At 40.4% G+C, this 21,002-nt stretch overlaps 1 protein-coding gene across 4 annotated transcripts in view; it reads right to left on the reverse strand.

Annotated features, from left to right (window-relative positions):
- The window catches only part of KANSL1 (KAT8 regulatory NSL complex subunit 1), a 172,901-nt gene extending 152,433 nt beyond the window's left edge, over window positions 1-20,468 (reverse strand). For 2 of the 4 annotated variants that reach the window (XM_070773677.1, XM_070773678.1), the window contains exons 1-2: window positions 19,596-19,795; window positions 18,700-18,841 (exon numbers count right to left, since the gene is read on the reverse strand). The gene's annotated coding sequence lies outside the window, so the exon portion shown is untranslated. Of the gene's footprint in view, window positions 1-18,699; window positions 18,842-19,595; window positions 19,796-20,392 lie in introns of those variants that run through there. The other 2 variants (XM_070773676.1, XM_070773675.1) reach the window with 2 other exon arrangements.
- Between the last annotated feature and the right edge of the window lie 534 nt (window positions 20,469-21,002).

Below are 21,002 nucleotides of genomic sequence, written 5' to 3' on the forward strand. Positions count from 1 at the left end.
TGTGGGTACAAAATTATAAATGAGACCATAAACTACTGAGAAAACATGACAGGAATTCAGGAAATGCTAAAGTCCCGGTTTTATCTCTCTCACTCATTTACTAAGAAATCATACATAATTTTCTTAACAGCAAACTTTTTCATTTCTGAATCAGACAAAAAGAACATAATCAGTATTTTCAGCCATATTCCAAATTAATTCTCACAATCAAATTTAGACACATTTATCTAACAAAATTTGTCTCAAATGATCTAGCTCTAACTTGAACCAGTAGAACAAAAGAAATAAAATAATGAACCTATATCTTTTGTGGTATAAAGAAGAAGAAAATCCGGGACTTCCCTGGTGGCACGGTGGATAAGACTTCGTGCCCCAGTGCAGGAGGCCTGGGCTCCAGCCCTGGTCATGGCACTAGATGCCACATGTCGCGACTAAAGATCAGTGACCTGGCTCACTGCACCAAAACCCAGTGCAGCCAAAGAAATACATTTTTTTTTAAAGAAGAAAAAAAATCCTTCTGTGTAGAGGAGGGAAAACTCACACGCCCTAGAATCTCCATGGCAACAATATCCAAATGTAATCTTGCTGGTAACATTTAGGCTAGGGCATTCAATTTTTATAACATGACAACAGTAACAGTTGTATTCCTGCCCTGAATAACTTTCTTTGATTTTCAATAAAACTAGATATCCCCTTAAAGTCTTATTACTAATTACCAATCATTCATAAACATTTACTGAGTGTCTACTGGATGCTAAACACTGTAATACCTCTGGAAAAAAATACTAAGTCACCATCATAAGCTATGTGCTGGCAAAAAAAAAAACCCTTCTATTCATTGATATTTTAAATAGTTAATAATTCAAAGCAAAGAAGTAGTAAGAGATCAACAAAATTTTAGTGCTTTATGCTTTCCATTCAACTCTCTTCTGGCCCTTTTGGGAAGCTTGTATAGACTCCTCCAGGAATGCTAAAATTAGGTGTTCTTTATGGCATAACTAGAATGAGGTAACAAAACAAGTACTCCAAAACAAAACTAAGAGAAGAGGTTAAGGGAACCAAGTAGGAGACAAAGATTTAAAGTGACAGACTTACAATCTCTATCCCAAATGTCTCAAGACAGGGAAAAAGGTCAAGAAAAATGAAAATTTGTGATCTAGTCCAATTACAGTTAATTGTCCATCTCCCTTTCATTCTCAAATGTTTGGTACTGCCCTATGGGAAGGCTTCTACGTTTCTTGTAATTGCCACAAATTCAGTAACTCATCATTTCTTAAACATTAGTCAGTATTATTATCTTCATTTAGTAATGAGGGAATTAGAATTTACTGTTGCTAAATGAATGTCCAAAATGAAGCCAAAACTGGACTTGTCTGATGGTCCAGTGGTTAAAAATTCACCTGCCAATGCAGAAGACACAAGTTTGATCCCTGGTCCAGGAAGATTCCACATGCTGTGAAGCAACTAAGCCCATGAGCCACACTACTGAAGCCCTTGCTTCCCAGCACTCATGTTCCACAAGAGAAGCCACTCTCAATGAGAAGCCAGAGCATAGCACCTAGAGAGTTGTTAAGACTAGAGAAAGTCCTCTCACAGCAACAAAGACCCAAGTGAAAGTTAAAGTCGCTCAGTCGTGTTCAACTCTTTGTGACCCCATGGCCTATATATTCCATGGAATTTTCCAGACCAGAATACTGGAGTGGGTAGCCTTTCCCTTCTCCAGGGGATCATTCCAACCCAGGGATCAAATCCAGGTCTCCCACACTACAGGAGGATTCTTTACCAGCTGAACCACAAGGGAAGCCCAAGAATACTGGAATGGGTAGCCTAACCCTTCCCCAGGGGATCTTCCTGACCCAGGAATCGAACCGGGGTCTCCTGCATTGCAAGTGGATTCTTTACCAATTAAGCTACCAGGGACGCTCCAACAGAGGCCCAGCACAGTCAAAATTTTTAAAATAAAATTTTTTTAATTAAGGCAAAATTATTTCAAGATAAAGTCAAAACACACCTCAACTAGTTTAATATGGCAGTTATTACCCTGACACCAAAACCAGACAGAGAGATCATAAAAAAAAAAACAAAAAAAACTACAGACCAATATTGTTTATGGACATAGATGTAAAACTCCTCAACAAAACACTAGCAAATGAATCCAGCAACATATAAAAAGTACTGCACACCTTTGCTGCTGCTGCTGCTGCTGCTGCTGCTGCTGCTGCTGCTATTAAGTCGCTTCAGTCGTGTCCGACTCTGTGCGACCCCATAGACGGCAGCCCACCAGGCCCCCCATCCCTGGGATTCTCCAGGCAAGAACACTGGAGTGGGTTGCCATTTCCTTCTCCAATGCATGAAAGGGAAAAGTCAAAGTGAAGTCGCTTAGTCGTGTCCGACTCCTAGTGACCCCATGGACTGCAGCCCACCAGGAGCCTCCATCCATGGGATTTTCCAGGCAAGAGTACTGGAGTGGGGTGCCTTTGCTAAGTGTGATTAATTCTAGGAATTCAAGATTGGTTTACTTATCTGAAAGTCAATTAATATACTACAATATCCAACACTCTTTCATGATAAAAATACACAGGAATTGAAGGAAACTTTCTTAACCTGATAAAGTTATCTATGAAAAACCCACAGCCAACATCATATTTAATGGAGAAAGACTGAATATTTTCTCCCTAAAGTCAGGAACAAAACAAGGAATATCCGTTCTCACCACTTCTATTCAATATTGTACTAGAAATTCTAGCCAGGGCAATTAGGCAAGAAAAAGAAATTAGAAACGTTCAGGTTTCAAAGAAAGAAGTAAAATATTTCTATGTGTATATGACATAACCTTGTTTTAAAAAAACCCCACAAATAAACTATTAGAGCTAAAAAACATATCCATCAATGCTACAGAATTCAAGATCACTATACAAATAAATATCAATTGTATTTTGATACAATAGCAACAAACAATCTGAAATGAAATTAAGAAAACTCCATATACAATAGCATCAAAAAATATTTAGAAATAAATTTAACAGAAAAAGTATAAAACTTAAAATCTGAAAACTATAAAAATTGTCTCAAGAAGTTAAGGAAGTACTAATTAAATGGAAAGACATCCCATGTTCAGGGACCAGAAGATGTACCCTTGTTAAGATGGAAGTACTCCCTAAATTGATCTACAAATGCAATTCAATTCCAGAATATCTAAAACAATCTTGAAAAGGAAGAATAAAGTTGAAGGACTCACACTTCCTGATTTCAAAACCTAATTCAAAGCTATAGAAATCAAATCAGTGTGGTACCGGCATAAGAACAGACATATAAATTAATGGAATATAAACCAGAAATAAACCCTCACACTTATAGTCAACTGAGTTTTGACATAGGTGACAGAACAATTCAGTGAGAGACAGGGGAGGTAGAAGTTGAGGTTGGATAGTCTTCTTAACAAAAGGTCCTGGGCAACTGGATATTCACATGCAGAAGCTGGATCCTTATTTCACACAATACACAAAAATTAACTCAAAATGAATCACAGACTTAATGTAAGAGTTAAAACCATAAAATTCCTAGGGAAAAAAAAAAGAGTGAATTTTCATTATTTTGAGTTACACAATGATTTTTAGACATGGCACCAAAAGCACAAATTACAATAAAAAATAGATGGACTGAACGTCCTCAAAACTGTAAAATTTTGTGCATTAAAGGATCCCATCAAGAAAGTGGAAACAACCCATAAATTAAAGAAAATATTTGAAATTCATTTGTGACAAGGAACTTGTATCCAGAATATATAAAGAACTCCTAGAATTCAACAATAAAAGACAATCCAGTTTAAAAATGGCAAAGACTATAATAGAAACAGACATTTCTCCAAAGATACACAAATGGCTAATAAGCATATGAAAAGACCTTATCATCATTTGCTATCAAAACCACGATGAGATACCACTTCACACCCACTAGCATGACTATAATCAAAATTATAGAACCCTCACACACTGCTGGTGGAAATGTAAAACGGTATAGCTGCTTCGGAAAATAGTTTGGCTCCTCAAAAAGTTAGAGTGAGTGAGTGAGTGAAGTCGCTCAGTCGTGTCCAACTCTTTGCGACCCTGTGGACTGTAGCCCCCCAGGCTCCTCCGTCCATGGGATTCTCCAGGCAAGAATACTGGAGTGGGTTGCCATTTCCTTAAAGTTACCATATAACCTAGCAATTCTACTCCTAGGTATATTTCCAAGAGAACTGAAAAGAAGTGTCTAAACAAAAACTTGTACAAGAGGACCTCCTTGGTGGTCCAGTGGTCAAGAATCCACTTGCCAGTTCAGGAGATGCGGGTTCAATCCCTGGTCTAGGAAGATCGCACATGCTGTGGAGCAATTAAGCTGGTTGCTCCACATGCCACAGGGCAACCAGGTTCTGTGTGCGACAACTGTTGAGCCTGCTCGCCACAACTACTGAAGCCTGCACACTCTAGAGCCCACAAGCCCAAACCACTGAAGCGCGCAAGCCCTAGGGCCAGTGCTCCGCAAAAAGAGAAGCCATCACAATGAGAAGCCCACGTACTACCACTGCAGAATGCCCCTGCTCACTGCAACTAGAGAGCAGCCCCAGAGACACAGCAACAAAGCAACAGGGCGCACATGGCAACAAAGACCACCGCAGTGAAAAATAAACAAAAATTTTTAAACTTGTACAAGAATGGCTACAGCAGCATTATTAATAATAGCCTATTATTAAGATGTAGACAATTGAAACGTCTATCACCTAATCACTGGATAAGCAAAATGGGGTATTATCCATATAATGGAATATTATTCAGCCATAAAAGGAATGAAGCGCTGATAGATAACACAAATGAACCTTGAAAACCTGCTAAGTGAAAGACACTAGTCACAAAAGAGCCCATACTGTTTGATTCCATTTGTATGATATGTCCAGATAGGCAAATCATAGAGGCAGAAAGCAGATTAGTGGCTGCCAGGGGCTAATGGACAAAAGGAAACAGAGACTACTGAGAGGCACAGGGTTTCTTTTAGGGGTGTTCTAAAATTAGTTTGTGGTGATGGATGCACAACTCTGTGAGCACACTAAAAAAATTACACATTTTTAAACAGGTACATTTTATGATATGTGAAATGAATAATCAGTAAAGCTCTTTAAAAAAAAAAAAAGATTAAGCCAAAATAACAATTTCTAAACAGTTCTGATGTGCACACACACACACAAATTATATATATATACACACATATGTTAAACTACTTGTAAAAACATCAGGAGAAGATGACAAGCCATAATTTTGCCATTTATTTCCCCTTGAGAGATTACCTCAGAGGACTAATATGCCTTCATGTTAGATCTGCAGCCTTATTGCCAACAGTATATATAAGCAAAAGTTAGGTTCTCAACAAATTCAAGTTATTCTAAAATATTCTATGTAAGAGTGAAATGAGGAAGATACAACAGGTCATAGATAAAAATCAGTCATCTATAGGAATGATACAAACTAGGACATCAGTACGTCAATGAAGAGTTTAAGAATACAAAATCCTATTCCTGGAAGGGTTATCTTCAGGGAGATAGGATTGGAATGTACTATTATTTCAAAAGCTTAAACAAAAGTAGCAGTATTATACTCTGCTCAAAGAATATTATAACAGATGGTTGGCAAGGCTTCTGTAAAAGGGTAGTTCAAAGAGAAAAATCTTGGCATTGTCATCCCCAGTTCTACCCAGAGTATAAAGTAAAACACCCTGGTCCACACATACAGGATCTGAGAGGAAGAGTATGTGCTGAACAGGAAAAAAGATGCTGATCAGGCTACGCATTCCAAGCCAGATTGACCATTTTATTTTTGCCCCTATAGATCAATTTTTTTGTTTGTATATGGTCCAATATATTACAGATGTGATTAGAGGAGTCTATCCCCTCGAAATCAACAGACTTGTATAATTAATGCTAGACTGGGATTCAACTTCTAGTTCTAACACCACGTAGCTATGTAACTTTGGACAAGTGACTTCCCTGCTCTCAGTTGCCTCCTGTAGAAAACAAGAGAGGGGCTTCTCTGGTGGCTCAATGGTTAAGAATCCACTGCCAATGCAGGAGATGTGGGTGTGATCCCTGATCCAGGAAGATCCCACATGCTGTGGAGCAACTAAGCCTGTGTGCCACAACTACTGAGCCTGTGCTCTAGAGCCTGGAGCATGACCACTGAGTCCACATGCCCCAACTACTGAAGCCTGTGCACTCTGGAGCCTGTCCTCCCCAACAAAAGAGGCCACGGCAATGAGAGGACTAAGCACCGCAACCAGAGCAGCCCGTGCTCTCCGCAACTAGAGAAAACCCACACACAGCAACAAAGACCAAGTGCAGCCAAAAATAAATAAATGCATAAAGCAAATGTTTAACACAAAGCATAGAGATGGACTGTAAAAATACTTGACTGTAAGAAAGCAAAGCAGTCAGATGCTCAACCAAAATGTTTAAATCCTTAAGTAGCATGGGGGGGAAAAGGGGAGGGAGGTGGGGAGAGAGGAGGAGAATAACTCTGCTCAAAACAGACAACAAAAAAATGAGGAAAAGGAACAAAATATCATAAACTGTAGCTGATCAGGAGCACTAAGGCCTATGTAGGCAAAATTAAAATCTTGCAAGAAAATGCAAAGCCACAGAGTGGTGGTTTAAATATATAAAAAGCCAGATGCTGAATAAAGACTGATGGAGCACTTGATAAATGGTATAAACAGTGACAACAGCAAGACAGCTGACAGACCTAACTGTAATTAGTTTCAATACCTACTGAGGAAGAGATGAGGAAGAAATCTATTTCTAAATTACTCTTTAAAGCCCAAAAATCACTGAGAATGAATCAAATTCATCACTAAACGAACAAGATGTTTCCAAACTAATATATCAGATGTTAGGTAGTCATGGAACCCCAAAGTATTCTCTGCTTTTTAGAAGTATTCTCTGAGGACTTCCCTGGAGGTCTAACAATTAAGACTGCCTTGCAGGACTTCCCTAGTGGTACAGTGAATTAGAATCCGCTTGTCAGTGCAGGGGACATGGGTTTGATCCCTGGTCCGGGAAGATTCCACATGCCTGGGAGCAACTAAGCCCATACACCACATCTGTGGAGCCTGAGTACTGCAACTACTGAAGCCCAAGCACTCTAGAGCCTGTGTTCTGCAACAAGAGAAGCCACCGCAAGGAGAAGCTGCAACAAAGAGCAGCCCCTACCTGCCACAACTAGAGAAAGCCCACATGCACAACAGAAAACCAGCACAACCAAAAATAAATTAAAAAAAAAAAAAAGAATCCACCTTGCAATGCAGGGGATGTGGGTTCAATCCCTGGTTGGGGAACTAAGATCCCACACGCTATGGGGCAACTAAGCCTGCACGCCTCGACAACTGAGCCCGAGCTCCACAGTTAGAAAAGCCAAATAAATAAAGTATGTATAGATACACAGATATAGATAGATATAACTCCCATCTACTCAAGAGAAGGGCTCTTGCTGTAAGCTTGAATTCAGTCAAACTGGCAAATCTCTACTAGAGGATGAGATCAGAAGACATATCAGCATAAATAACCTTCTGAGGAAAAGACAAACATGGCTTCTGAAAGATGAAATCACACCACACCAGTCAATCCAAATTCTCTGAGGAGAAAGTACAGAATATAATTTATTTAGGCTTTTACAAGTCTTGGTAAGATTCTAAATAAAAAGCTGTTTTTAAAAAGCCTGAGTGACCACACAGTCGAGAATATTTACCATAGAAGGCGCATGATTTATGAGACAGACACACCACCTACTGCGCTAAGGAGGCACGTCTAGATTGAGTGAGACACAGAAATTACGGGTGGACCGATGCTGAGGCACTTCCCTATATGAAGTGCAAGCACTGATCTTAGGTAATGTTTTCAAAAGGCTACAGTTAACATTTTCATAAATTATATGAAAGACACACAGAGAATTTCCCATTTTGCAGATGGAGTGATGAGCTTCCTGATAGTGAAATACTACAATAAAATGGAAAAATGAAGGAACTGAGAGGTGGAAAGGATTTGTGTTATCAAATGAGAAACATTTGCAAACACAAAGATTTATTTTTAGTTGAGAGAATACTCTGCAAGCATGAAAGCTGTCTAAATATCTATCTGCAGGGCTTCCTAGCAGAAGAGAAACTAGAGGTGCTCCAGGCAGTTCCTGTGTAGACAAAATTAGGCCCAGAGTGGAAACTGCAGAGGGACACATTTCAGCTAACATAATGACAAGCTTTCTAAGCTCCAGACCAGAACTAACTGAAAGGGTGATTCTTACTCTGAATTACCTCTAAGAGCCCTCTGAGATACAAGTGGCTAAAATACTACAGGCAGGAAAATGGCAGCTATTAACAGTGCAGCATGAAAAAGTGAAAAGTAAAGCCTTTACAGGAAAAAAAATCTAAGTGGTACCTAAAGAAGGCATGGCTTCCAGTCAAAAAGGAAATCTTGGAATAAATTACAGAATGTTGCCTAAAGACAATGGGATTTCTGCATGCAAAGAGGGGTGGGACTGCAAATTCTACAGGCAACAAGGAAAAGACTGTGACTAGAACATATTTTCCTATCCTAATAAATCATAATTAAGCTATATCTGAAATGCAATTCTGATTGGTTACCATAAATCTAGAAAAACAAAGCAATGCTGACAAAGATCCAGAGAAGTGTACGTAAATGGAATGACTAAGAGACTGAAAGAAATGTCACTGCAGATTACATTTTAAGATCAATCATCTTCAGCTGAAAAACATGAAATGAAATCCAAGGGGCACTATGATCAAAAATCAGAAAGTGTACCAATATTAAATACTAATTTATTTACCAAATCTTGGTACCATATATTAGGCTTTTAAACTTGAAAGGTAGATTTTTTTTCCCACAAAAGATGAAAAGAAAATTATGGAATGCTTTATCACCAAGTGGTATTTAGGGATAAGAATACTCAAGAAGATATAAGTTCAGATATATTAAGTCCCTTCTGAGGTCCTACCGGATAGAAATGACATGTGAGGCCTTAAATTTCTGAGGTTAACATTTTCTTTTTATTTTAAACATTTCATTATGATGTTTCAAATGTACACAAAAATAGAGTAGTTTAATAAACCCCATATACCCATCACCCAATGAGGTTAACATCTTCTAAGATAACTGCCTCACCTCAAAACATCCCCTGGTGCCAACTAAGACATGACAACTGGCTGACAGCCCCTAAGAGACTCAGTAAGGCTTGCTGGTATAGTTCTTTTATTCTTTTACCTATATGTGTACAGCTGACCCTTGAACACCACCAGGTTTGAACTGGTCCACTTACACTTGGATTTTTCCCAATCAATACTTACTACACAATGCTCAGCTGAATCCCTGGATGTAGAGCTGCAGATATAGAGGATCTACTCTAAAATTATACATGTATTTTCTATTGCACGGAGGTCAGCACCCCTAACTCTGCATGGTTCCATGTGTGTAATATATACATATACATTATCTTTTATATATTTAGAATCCGCCTTATATATCTCTATATACTGAATTTTTCATTTATCATATGCTCAACGTTCTTACCTGGAAAATCCCATGGACAGAGGAGTTTGGCAGGCTACAGTCCATGGGGGTTACAAAAGAGTCGGACATGACTGGGCAACTGAGCACATACTCAATACACACAACATTCTAAGATACTGAAAGTTCTTTTAAAATATTGTTTAATGGCTGTATAACAACTCACCCTTAAATATGCCGTAATTTACCCATTAATCTCACTGCTCATTCAAGTTTATCCCCTATTCTTACTTGTATAAATAATGCTACAATGAATATCTTTGTTCACAAATTTTTCTATCTTTATTTTTCCCCTCTTAAGAGAAACTCCTAGAAGTAGAATTAGTGAATTAAAGGACAGTTTAAGGCTTTTTGATATGTATTGGCAAAATATCTCCCAGAAAACTTAGGCCCAATGCACTTCGATTAGCAGTTTTAGAGCCTACCGCCTTACTATTTGATAGGTTAAAAAAAAGTAGTATATTATTTTAATCTGAATTCCCTTGATTATGCATCAGAATAAAAATGTTTCTTACATGCTTCTTGGTCATTTGTATTTCTTCTTTGTGAACTCTAATCATGATCTTTGTCAGAAAGGCTTTTTTACTTTCTTTGGGCCTTAATGAAACTGAAAACCAGCTTAGATGGAGCCACATATCAGTGACTTCAGCTCCCTCTCCTGGCCAAAAAATTACTACCATGATCCGGTTATTGTTATTCAGTCGCCCAGTCATGTTCAACTGCGACCCCATGGATTGCAGCATACCATGATCCGGACCTAGATTTAAATACATGTGTGTATGTGCTCAGTCGCTAAGTCATGTCCAACTTTTCTTCGACTGCAAGGACTGTAATCCACCAGGTTCCTCTGTCTATTAAAAGCTTGCCATTTCCTAGGTTGTTGCTACAAACACAATTTATACACGGTAATAAAAGATAAAACATTATGTGTCTAAACCCATACTTAACAGAGATGTGATGGAAAAAGAGAAAGGGAACATCTGACCACTTATATTTAATAATTAACGTCACCAAAAATGTTTAAATTATAATCAGGTCATTGCCAAGTTACTTACTGGATGGAACATTACAAGCCTAAAACTCATTTCTCTATACTTTATTTTCTTTTTAATGGCTGCACTGCGTGGGCACTTAAGGGATCTTCATTCCCTGACCAGGGATTGAACCTGGGGCTATAGCAGTGAAACCATCAAGTCCTAACCCTAGACTGCCAAAGAAGTCCCTGTAACTTTATTCTAATAATGTAAAACATTCCAGTTGCCAGATGACACTGGGCTGTCAGCACACTGATTATCTTCCCTTTTTTAAAAGCAAAAATAAGAAAACAAAAACATCTACGTGCCCTTCATCATTTAATGAAGGATTAAAAAACAAAACAAAACAAACAAAAAAAAAACACCCTCTTTGTAATCCTTATTCCAAAGCTACAAAACTGCTCACACTAAACAGATTGGGTCCTACAGTTCCAAAGGGTAAGGCCAGGATTCACGAATGGATGTAGCTGACTCAGCTTCTCCACTGATAACCTCCAAGATGCAATTCACAGGTTGGGCAGTACAGTGCTCAGACGATTCATTCATTCAACGCACATCTACTAAGTGCCATCACTTTGCCAGCAGTGATGATGACAGACAGGACACAGCCCCTACTCTCAGAGAGCTGGAAAACTGGCTGTCTGGGGAAGGCAAAGCCTGGGTACCGTCTATGTCAGTTACTGCTGTTACTATACCTCCCTGTTATTAAAGAATTGGGAAGAGTATGTTTCTAGAACAGGGTAGCACTTTAAAGGGTGGTCATTTTAAACAGTGGTGGCTGTTTGTGTGAAGATTCAGAGGCAAAAGAACAAGGTGTCCAGAAGGAATTGCAAGCAGTTGAGTGCTATTGAGTGCAGAGCTCAGGAAGGAGTAGAGGAGACGACCTGCCAAGGGCCTGGGTGCTTGGTTTGAAGTCCACCTCGAAAGCCAAGTAAGCAATGGGGAGGAGACATACGGTCCTGTAAGGAGACCATTTAGCTCTGGAGAAAATCCATTCGCAAACCATAGGTATATGGATGTGAGACTCATACAGTGTGAGACATAAACTTTCCTAAGCTTCCCTCAGGAACTACATAGGCTAAGAGGAGAGAAGGCCAAGACAAGGCAAACACTGACTGAAAGAGACAAATGTCTGCACAGAAACTGAGAAAGAACAGCCAGAGGCAACAGCGATGACAGAAAGAGCCAGCACGCAGACCACGTGTACCTCACTGTGTGTCAGGCACTCACCTACATGCTTTTCATGTATTAATTCATTTCCTCTTCACGACAGTCCTGGAAGGTTAAGTGCCATCATTTGTATTATTTTCCCATTTTTCAGATGAGGCAGCTGAGGCACGGAGAGAGGCACAAAGTACGTGCAGAGCTGAAATCTGTCTGAATCTAAAGGACTCACTCCAGAGACCATGTTCTGTATCACGGCTCTACAATGCCTTTCAGAAATGACAAGAAGAAGCAGGAGGACCACCACCACCACAGCCAGGGAGAACAATGGTCCATGGTGTCAAAAACCACAAGGAGGCCTTGGAAAATCAGGACAGAAAGGGATGCCTCCGTAAGGGCAGGTACAGTGGAGCACACCGGAAGAAGCTAAACAAATACTTCCCTGGCAAAGGGACCAGCAACTGCAGTTTAAGAGTTCTGTGTTTGTAAACAGTCAGAGACTTGAGTGTGTTTAGAAGCTGATGGACAAGAGCCAACAGGGAATGGGAGGGTAAAAATAGGTTGGGAAAAGGGACAAATGACAGACAGAGGTCTCTATGAGGAGGAAAAAATAGCTGAAGAGACCAGACAGGTGGCCTAGTATGAGAAGACACAAAGACAGGGATAGGGTGGGCCTAAGAAGGGTCTCTTCCCCACAGGCTCTGTGGAAAAGGGTTTTCTCTGTAAGCAAGGGAGCTGCTTAACTTCTGAAGAACCCTCCACAGTAAGATGCTTTTAGAATTGTGGCATTATATGCTTTGATTCTTTTACTCCTGTTTTCACTCTTATCCAGCTGTCTCATTAAACTATGATCTAGGTGGCAAACAGGTCACAAGATGATTTCGAAGCAAGAAAAAAATCTAACAAAAACTAAAATCTCTAGATTGTTCAGAACCAAAATATAATTCTTTAAAAAGACAGTATTTTTCTATTTCTTCAAGTCAAGTATGTAAGTATATTCTCTGAGCTTCCAGAACTTACGATGGCTACCCTCTTTGTCCTCAATGCCCAGAGCTGCTCTCCTGCTCACGACTTGACTTCTCTCCCCAGCTCTCTCTGGTCTAGTCAAACGGCCCTTCCTCCCCGAGTCCAAACAATTACCCAACACTTCCTTTCGGGACAGGTAGATAGGAGAAAGAATTTGGGAACTAGCCTCTGATGACAACTAACAGAGCAATTTCATAGCACGTATTTATCAAAAGCAGTCCCGGACCACTGTAAAAAGCTGAGGAAAGTAATGGACTCTTCCTCTCCATAAAATGCACACAAGCAAAATCACACAATTTGCATTAGATGGTCAAAAAGCTGTCATTTTTCACATATTTTATCCATAGAATACTTGGCTGGATAAATACTGGAGCAAGATGGCTCACTCTAGCCATCATCAAAGGACTATTCACCTTCCCTGGCAAATAATTTATACAAGTTTAGTTTACTGATATCCTAACCTCCCAGAGAAAGAAGGCATGAAAATAGAGGGGAGAGCTGCTGGAGGCTGGAGCAAGGCCAGTAACAGCCGGATTAGACTAAGGTAGGTGATCAAGAAAGTAGATTAATCAGACAAAAGAGTATGAAGACTGGCCCAAGAGTATGAAATATATGCACACACTACTCCATGAATAGTTTACCTTACGACCTGCAAAGATACATTCCATCTCAGCACAGTACAGTTAGGATGTACATAGGGAGAATCTTCTGTAATTCTGAATTCTTATTTAAAATAAAATTTTGTACAGGGTGCTTTCTTAAGGAGGCAGAAAAGCATGTAGTATCTATTAGAAAATATTTCAAAACTTTCACAGTATTAATATGAGTTTCATGAGAGGAAACCATCAAACAAAAGGGTGTAACTGGCCTGCAAAGAAAGATTTTGAAACAAAACAGTAGCCAGACCATCATGTGTCTATACGCTGTTTCAGAAAGGTTGAACTTTACCCTCAAGACAAACAGGAGGGGAATGGAAGCAGAGGGCGGGCCATATCAACTGGGCCACAGGAGGAACTTCCTCAAGGTCTTGCTCTCTCTGGAATGACCCATACTGTCCACTCCTAAAAGTCAAATGTTGGAGGATAACCATGCCTGTTTCTTCAAATATGGCATCTGACTGAAGATAAAACATCTCTCTATTCACACAGACAAGGAGGTGTTAATTTGAGACAGATATCTGGGCCTAATTCTTACGTAGTAAGGAAATCCCAAGGTTTCATCAATTTCCACAAAGGACGAGACATGGAGAGCAGACTGTAATCTTGACCTTAATCTTTCAAATCAGAATTTTATCGACAGCTAAACAAAAAGAATATTACCACCTTCTAAAATGTCAATTTTATATAAATCTAAAGTCTCAGCAACAAAAATGTAGACATTAAAGACAAATAAGATAAACAAGGTCCTACTCCATAGCACAGGCAACTATATATCTAATACCCTGCAATAAGTATTAATTGAAAAAATCTGAAAGTGATTCAGTTTTGTATCACTTTGCTGTACACCAGAAACTAACACAACCTTGTAAATCAACTATACTTCAATAAAAATAAATAAATTTAAAAGGACAAATATATGAGACACCTAAAGATATAATCTACTTCTTTAAATCATGTGACCAATTTGCACCCAAATTTCATTTCCTATGTATAAGTGTTGGAGGTCCGCTACCTTTGATGAATAACATTAGTCTATGGTGTTGTCAAGGCTAAAGGATACTGTTATGAGTTGAACAGTGTTCCCCAACCCTCAAGAAGATATTTTGGATTCCTAACCCTGCATACCTCAGAATGTGACCATAGCTGGAGAAAGAGTCTTTACAGAGATAACCAAGTTAAAATGAGGTGATTAGAATGCGCCCTAATCCTAATCCCTAATATGACTGCTGTCCTTTTAAAAAGGAGAATTTTTGAACAAAAGAGATACATACACAGACAGAACGTTGTGCAAAGACTGGAGTTACATGGCTAAAAGCCAAAGATGTACCAGATGCTAGGGTACAGGCCTGGAAGACATCCTGCCCAAGGGCCCTCAGATGGAGAATGCCCCTGCCCTCAGGCTTCTAGCCTGCAGAACTGAGAGACAATACATGTCTGTTGTTTAAGCCACTTACTTCGTGCCACTTTGTTATGGCAGCCCTAGCAAACAGATGTCATGAAGAAAATTAGCAGCTCATGTTTATTGAGCACATACCAAGTGTTATTCTAAGCACTTCGCATCAACAAACTCATTTAGTCATTACAAAATCCACCCCAGGATCTAGATACTATAATTATACCCTTTTCACAGATGAAGACACCAGGTCTCTATGAGGATAAAAAACTTGCCCAACAGCAGACAGAGCCTCCAGTATGACCACTAGCTATAAGGAACTATGATTTATAGTCATTATTTTAATAGCAACAGCAGTCACTAAGCCAAACACTATGTACTTCACAGATACAATATACACAACAATTGTCTGAAGTCCATGTTCATTTTTGCTTCCAATACAAAGGAGAAACCTGAATCTCCAAGAGATTTTCTTAAAATTTCTTAAAATTGCCCCACATCTCACAACCAAGAATGTGAAAGTGAATCTAACTGCCAACTTGAGGAAATAATGAAAATCCTTTTTTACTAACACTTTAAGTGCAAGTGAAAATTTGTAATGTTTGACCTTGCAATTCTATACTAGAAATCTAAATCTATAAATTCAAAATCCTTCAAGATCCCAGGAGAAAACGGGCCCTAGATCACAGTATCCCTTGACTACACATCCCTTCAACTATTCAAGGGCTGTCTGCTCTCTCATCTGTGATCCCTTGACTTTTCTCTAACTTCCAGACACAGGAGAAGAAAAGATGTAAGGACTGAGATACTGCTTTTTAAGTTGTTTTTTCTTAATTTGTATTTAATTTTTAAATTTTGATACAAACATCAGAAAGTGTGAAGAAATATAAAACAGTGAGAAGTCTTCCTCCCACTCTGTCCTCCACCTGCCCAGTTCCTAGACGTAACAGGCAACCAACGTCACCACTTTCTTGTTTACTCTTCTAAAGTGATTTTTAATGCATATACAACAAGCCAATATAAATTTTTTCTCCCTTTTTCAAAAAAAAAACACACACAAAACATATCATACACACTGCTCTGCATCTTGCTTTTATCAACTGTATCACTTGTAGATCTTTACATAGCCTTTGAATCATTTTAATTGCATCCTTTTGTTTGTCAAGAATACTTTTTACTCGCATTCATTACAGTTCAGTCTAGTACACAAAGCACCAGCACACAGGCTACCAGCAGTCCCTGAGAGGCACCTGAAATGACTGGCGGTGGACCCATGACGCACCAAAGGCCTTGTGTCTCTTCGCTCCATCTCATCTTCACTTTTCTCCAACTTGCCCAATCCTCCTCCTCCCTGCTCCTCCATTTCACCCATGCCCTAACCCTGACAACTGGACCTGAAAACATCAAATATCACTGATACTGCTTAGTCATGGCTAGCACTGAAAAAGCTGCAGACCCCTGATAGAAAGAGAATGGGATAAATAATTTCCATGGGAACTAATTAACAAGAGTGCCTTCAATTGATGAGTTTTGGGGGGAGTTATATTTCCTTTATGTTATTTATGTTTCCTTTGGTGCTTTGGTTCTTAAAAAGGGTAAACATTAGCACTATTTTCTACCAGCCTTGGAACATAAATAAATACACACTGGGGTCTAACGTTTGAGTAATGCCTACAGAACTAGAGTTCATTTTGAAATAAAATAATCAGAAACAAAGTGTAAGAACCATAGAAAATTAATATTTTGGCTCCAAAGTATATATACATTTTAATTAATCCATTTTTTACTTAAAAATAAGTAATTGCAATCTGAAAACACATCTCAGAAACATTTTAAAGCTATTCACAACGGAAAAAAATAAAGTTCTCTCTCCCTTTTTTATTTCCATCCTGCAAATTCAATGACATCCTGTTTTCCCCCACCAAGAAAGTGCCTTTTTCCCCCTGCCCAGCTCAAACACCAGTTTTTAAGATTTTTTTTAAGTCATAAAAGGAGGAAAATGTTAACAAAAAATTTGTTCAGACGCAAAAGAGGTCTTCAACTGATCAAAGGACTAAATTAAGGCAGTCACATAACTACATTCTTAAGTAGTTAACAGGTGGTAACTCAGTCTGGAGTACTGACTTCACTCTCTATTCCTATCATGCCAGAGACCTTTGGTGCAACTTCAAGGATTACTGTAGAACTTACCCAGGTTCCAAGACTTAGAGGTAAAATGTCATATGTAAAAAAGCAGGCCTCTGTATATCTAATCCACTTTTAGAACCAAAATGACTATGAAGTAAAAATCTAATATATTGATCCCCAGTTCCTCGGGTTTCTAATTGTTCTTGAGTCACTAAGTTGCATCCAACTCTTTGTGACTTCAGGGACTATACATAGTCTGCCAGGCTCCTCTGTTCATGGAATTTCCCAGTATTCTTATACTGGAGTGGGTTGCCATTTCCTTCTCCAGGGGATCTTCTTTACCCAGAGATGGAACCAGAGTCTCCTGCATCGGCAGGCGGATTCTTTACCACTGAGCTACCAGTGAAGCCCAGGGAACTAGTACCTGTTGATATCCCCTTGCCTGCTTCCTAAAGATAACAGAGGCCACCGGGTCCTGGCACTAAACACCCAATACCAAAGAGGAATGTTCTGTACAAAGTCCTCCAGTGCCTACGGTTCAGGACTTCTGGCTGGGTTCCCCACGCAATGCCACCAACTCTACAGGGGGAATGGCTGGAAAAACTGAGTCCCTCTGACTTCCTTTACAGTAATATAGGCACTTCTCAACCAACAATAGCAGCTGGAACATAAATGAAGATGAGAACTCAGTCTACTTTTACCTAAGGATTTCCAGCAATCCAAGTATTAGTTTACACAAACTGCATTAATACCTGACGTATTCACTGCATTACTTGGGAATTCCACAGCGCAGGTTAACAGACAATAATCTAACTACATTAGTATTTAGCTCTGAAGGAAGCAACCTGTACCATCCAGTGAAGCTTGTGGGGGGCTTCCGTTACTCCTTATCTTTCCCCATCCTTCCTGCAATTTCCCTCCCTGTATGTATCTTAAGCTTTATCCTCTGTTTAGTCTTTCTTAATGGAGAGAGTTTCCTGGCCATTTATGTACAAGAAACTGGAAGTAGCCAAGAGAAAGGAGAACTACCACATCACTGAGAGCTTTTTCATGTAAAGATCATGTTCTCACACTGCCCCCAAAGAGGTTTATCTTGTGAGGTGAAACATGGTACCAAGTGCTACCTGTTGAGAAAAATAGTACAAATTCGCATGCAAAGGACTAGGGAATAGCAGGAAAACTCTCCCACAAAGCTATACGTATAAACAAACAGGTCTTAGAATGTTCTGAACATACTAAATCAAGTTTCAGAGTAAATAAATGGTTAGTGACACATCTTCTGTAACACATGAATCAGCTACAGATTTGCAAGAGTGGGACACACCCTAGCACCTATGATAATCCTAAAGGACCTGTTTGAAAGTGGACCGGGCTATCTGAATTGCCAGTCCATCCTACTGAGACTGGAACAGAATTTTACAACTGTGTGGGGTTGTCATAATTTAAAGCTAAAAAATAAACACATCATTATCATGAAAGTTAATTTGAGAACTTCATTACTATTTTAACACCAATAATTAAGGACAGGAGCAATACAAAGGAGTAACCAATCAGTTCTAGGAGGCAAACACAAGGGAAAGGAATGTCAGGTAAGACGGTCGAAGAACTGCAAATTCAAAAACTAAAAAAACCTCAATTCTAAAAAAAATAATAATAAAATGAGACCTTTATAATTAAAAAAAAACACACACATCTTACCTTAAGAGGCATCCAAGTAGCATTCATAGTGTCAGGAGTAGTTCAGGCAATAATACTCAGAAACAAGCAAGAATGGAGTCTTAGTAATTCCCCAGCCACCAAGTATGAGCAGGTAGGAAAATTTTTTATTTCAAAAAGGTATCTGAAAAAGAGAGGACTTTCATTTAGACTAAAAATAATCCAAAAATAAGCATATAGTTTAAACTATCTGGACACAGATTCAAAGTACTATTTGCCTCACCATCTTAAAAAGATGTAGAAAATAACTGTTCCTTTTGGAAAAGGACAAATGTGTGTGGTGTATGATCTCCACAGGTATGAAGAAATATATTTTTCCATAAAATTGGATTAAATGTGTAACACATATTTCAGATAATATAAAATTGCTTATTAGAATTATTTCTCAGATAGAAAAATGATTATCCAGGGTTACTTCATAAACACTATTAAAAAGTGATTTTTTATCTGATCACTAAAAAATGCCCTTGCCACATTTAGTTTTAATAAATTAAACCCTCTCTGATCATTTTGATTGTCCTAAATTTTCTCGAGTTTAAGTTGCAGAGCCCATTCTATGTGGAAAAATAATAGCCATTCTTGACTCAAGTGCTACAAATAAAAGACCCTTCTTTCCTAGAAATCTTTAATAACAGGCCAAACAATTTTGAGCCAAGTTTGTGTGGAGGTAGGAGGATGGATTAAATGACCTCTTGTAGGATTCGTGCTCTCGTCCTAGGCCTGAATGAAAATTCCAGCTTAACCAGTTACTGCTTCGCTTAAAATGGAGGCTTGCCCGATTAGGGACAAAAATAACAGCACCCACCTCTGTAAAATAAATTTTTAAAAATTCAAAGCCTACAGTACCCTCATTTTTAAGAAAAATTAAAAATAAAAACCTCTGGAGTGGATTTGTTCCTGCTATGCGTTTGTCACTTCGGCGTCGAAGACTTGGCATCACTTTCCTTACGCTCGTCGGATTTTTTTTTTTTTTGGTTGGGGGAGGGTTGGGGGGAGTTTGACTTCTGACCCAGGTCCGGGGAGGATTTAAAAGCCCCTCCATAATCCCTAACGCAAGAGCTAAGGGGCGAAGAGAAAGGGGAGAGCCCGAGTTCCCACCCCTCCCCCCACCCTGGACCCCAGTCCCAAACCGACCCCCCTTCCCGCAGTGAGGCGACTCCTTCTGCCCCAAACCCATTGTTAGGGAGGGGGCGAAAGGGAGAGGGGGCTCAGGGCAGGGCGCCGGCGGCCGTTGCTCCGCTCGCTTCTGGAAGGGGGCGGCCCGCGGGATGCAGCTTCCCTTCCTCTCCGCGTCGGTCCGTCCCACCTCGGCTCGGCCTGGCGCCCCGGGCTGTGCTCGGCGCCCCCGGCCCCGGGCCCGGCCCAGCCCGCCCCCCGAGTACCAGGCCCCCGACCCCTCTGCCCGCAGCCTGAGGCCCAGGCCTGCGGGTGGGCGCGGGGAGGGGGTCCCTATGCCCCACACACGCGTCCCCGCTCCCCCAGCCCAGTCGCTTCCAGGGCCCTCGGCGGCGCCCGCTCCCCGGGCCCGTCGGCCCCCGGCCTCCCGGCCGGGCCGCCCCCTCGGGCTCCCGCCGTTGGGGCCGCCTCCCCTTCCCCACCATCACCCCTACCGACTCGTGCCCCCACCCCCCGGGGCACCAGTGCCAACGGCGGCTCCCCCGGCCCCCGGACCTACCTGCACAGCTCAACCAAGCCTAGAAGTGGGGGCGGGGAATCTTCCGCCCTCCTCTATCTCTCATTGGCCCTTCCGAGGGACATAGGGGTCTCTATTGGCTGGCGGCGAATGTCCGTCAGAGTGGTGGGGCGGGACAGAAGGGGAGAGGGATGCTGGTGCCTTGGCGTCTCTGTCTCTGTGTATCTCGCTGTCTCTGTCTCGGAGCTTGGAAATGAGAGACATTTGGATGAGAGGACTGGAAATGGGCCTCAGGTGGCAGGAATAGAAATAGGAATCCTGGCAGAGCTTCCCGCAAGTCTGTCACTCCGAACCCCCTACCTAAGTCCCCTTTAGATCCTCTTCCCCATCACCCCCAACCCCGGCCCCTCACCCTTGTAGGTTCTTCATCCAGGAAGCGATGTGAAGAAAACTCGAGGCCGGAAGGCCACAGAGGGAGATTTTATATATGTATATAAAATACACACATACAAATACTTATATAGAAAGTCAACCAGATATAAGGTCACAAGGGCCTGGAGAGGAAAGGACACACATCTCACAGACAAGGAAGGACTTGAGATATAGCCAAAATAAAGAATAAAAAATCACTCTAAGAGCTGGTAACGTGGTT

This window comes from Bos indicus, chromosome 19, assembly GCF_029378745.1.
Source record: "Bos indicus isolate NIAB-ARS_2022 breed Sahiwal x Tharparkar chromosome 19, NIAB-ARS_B.indTharparkar_mat_pri_1.0, whole genome shotgun sequence".
In the NCBI taxonomy this organism is placed as follows: Eukaryota; Metazoa; Chordata; class Mammalia; order Artiodactyla; family Bovidae; genus Bos; species Bos indicus.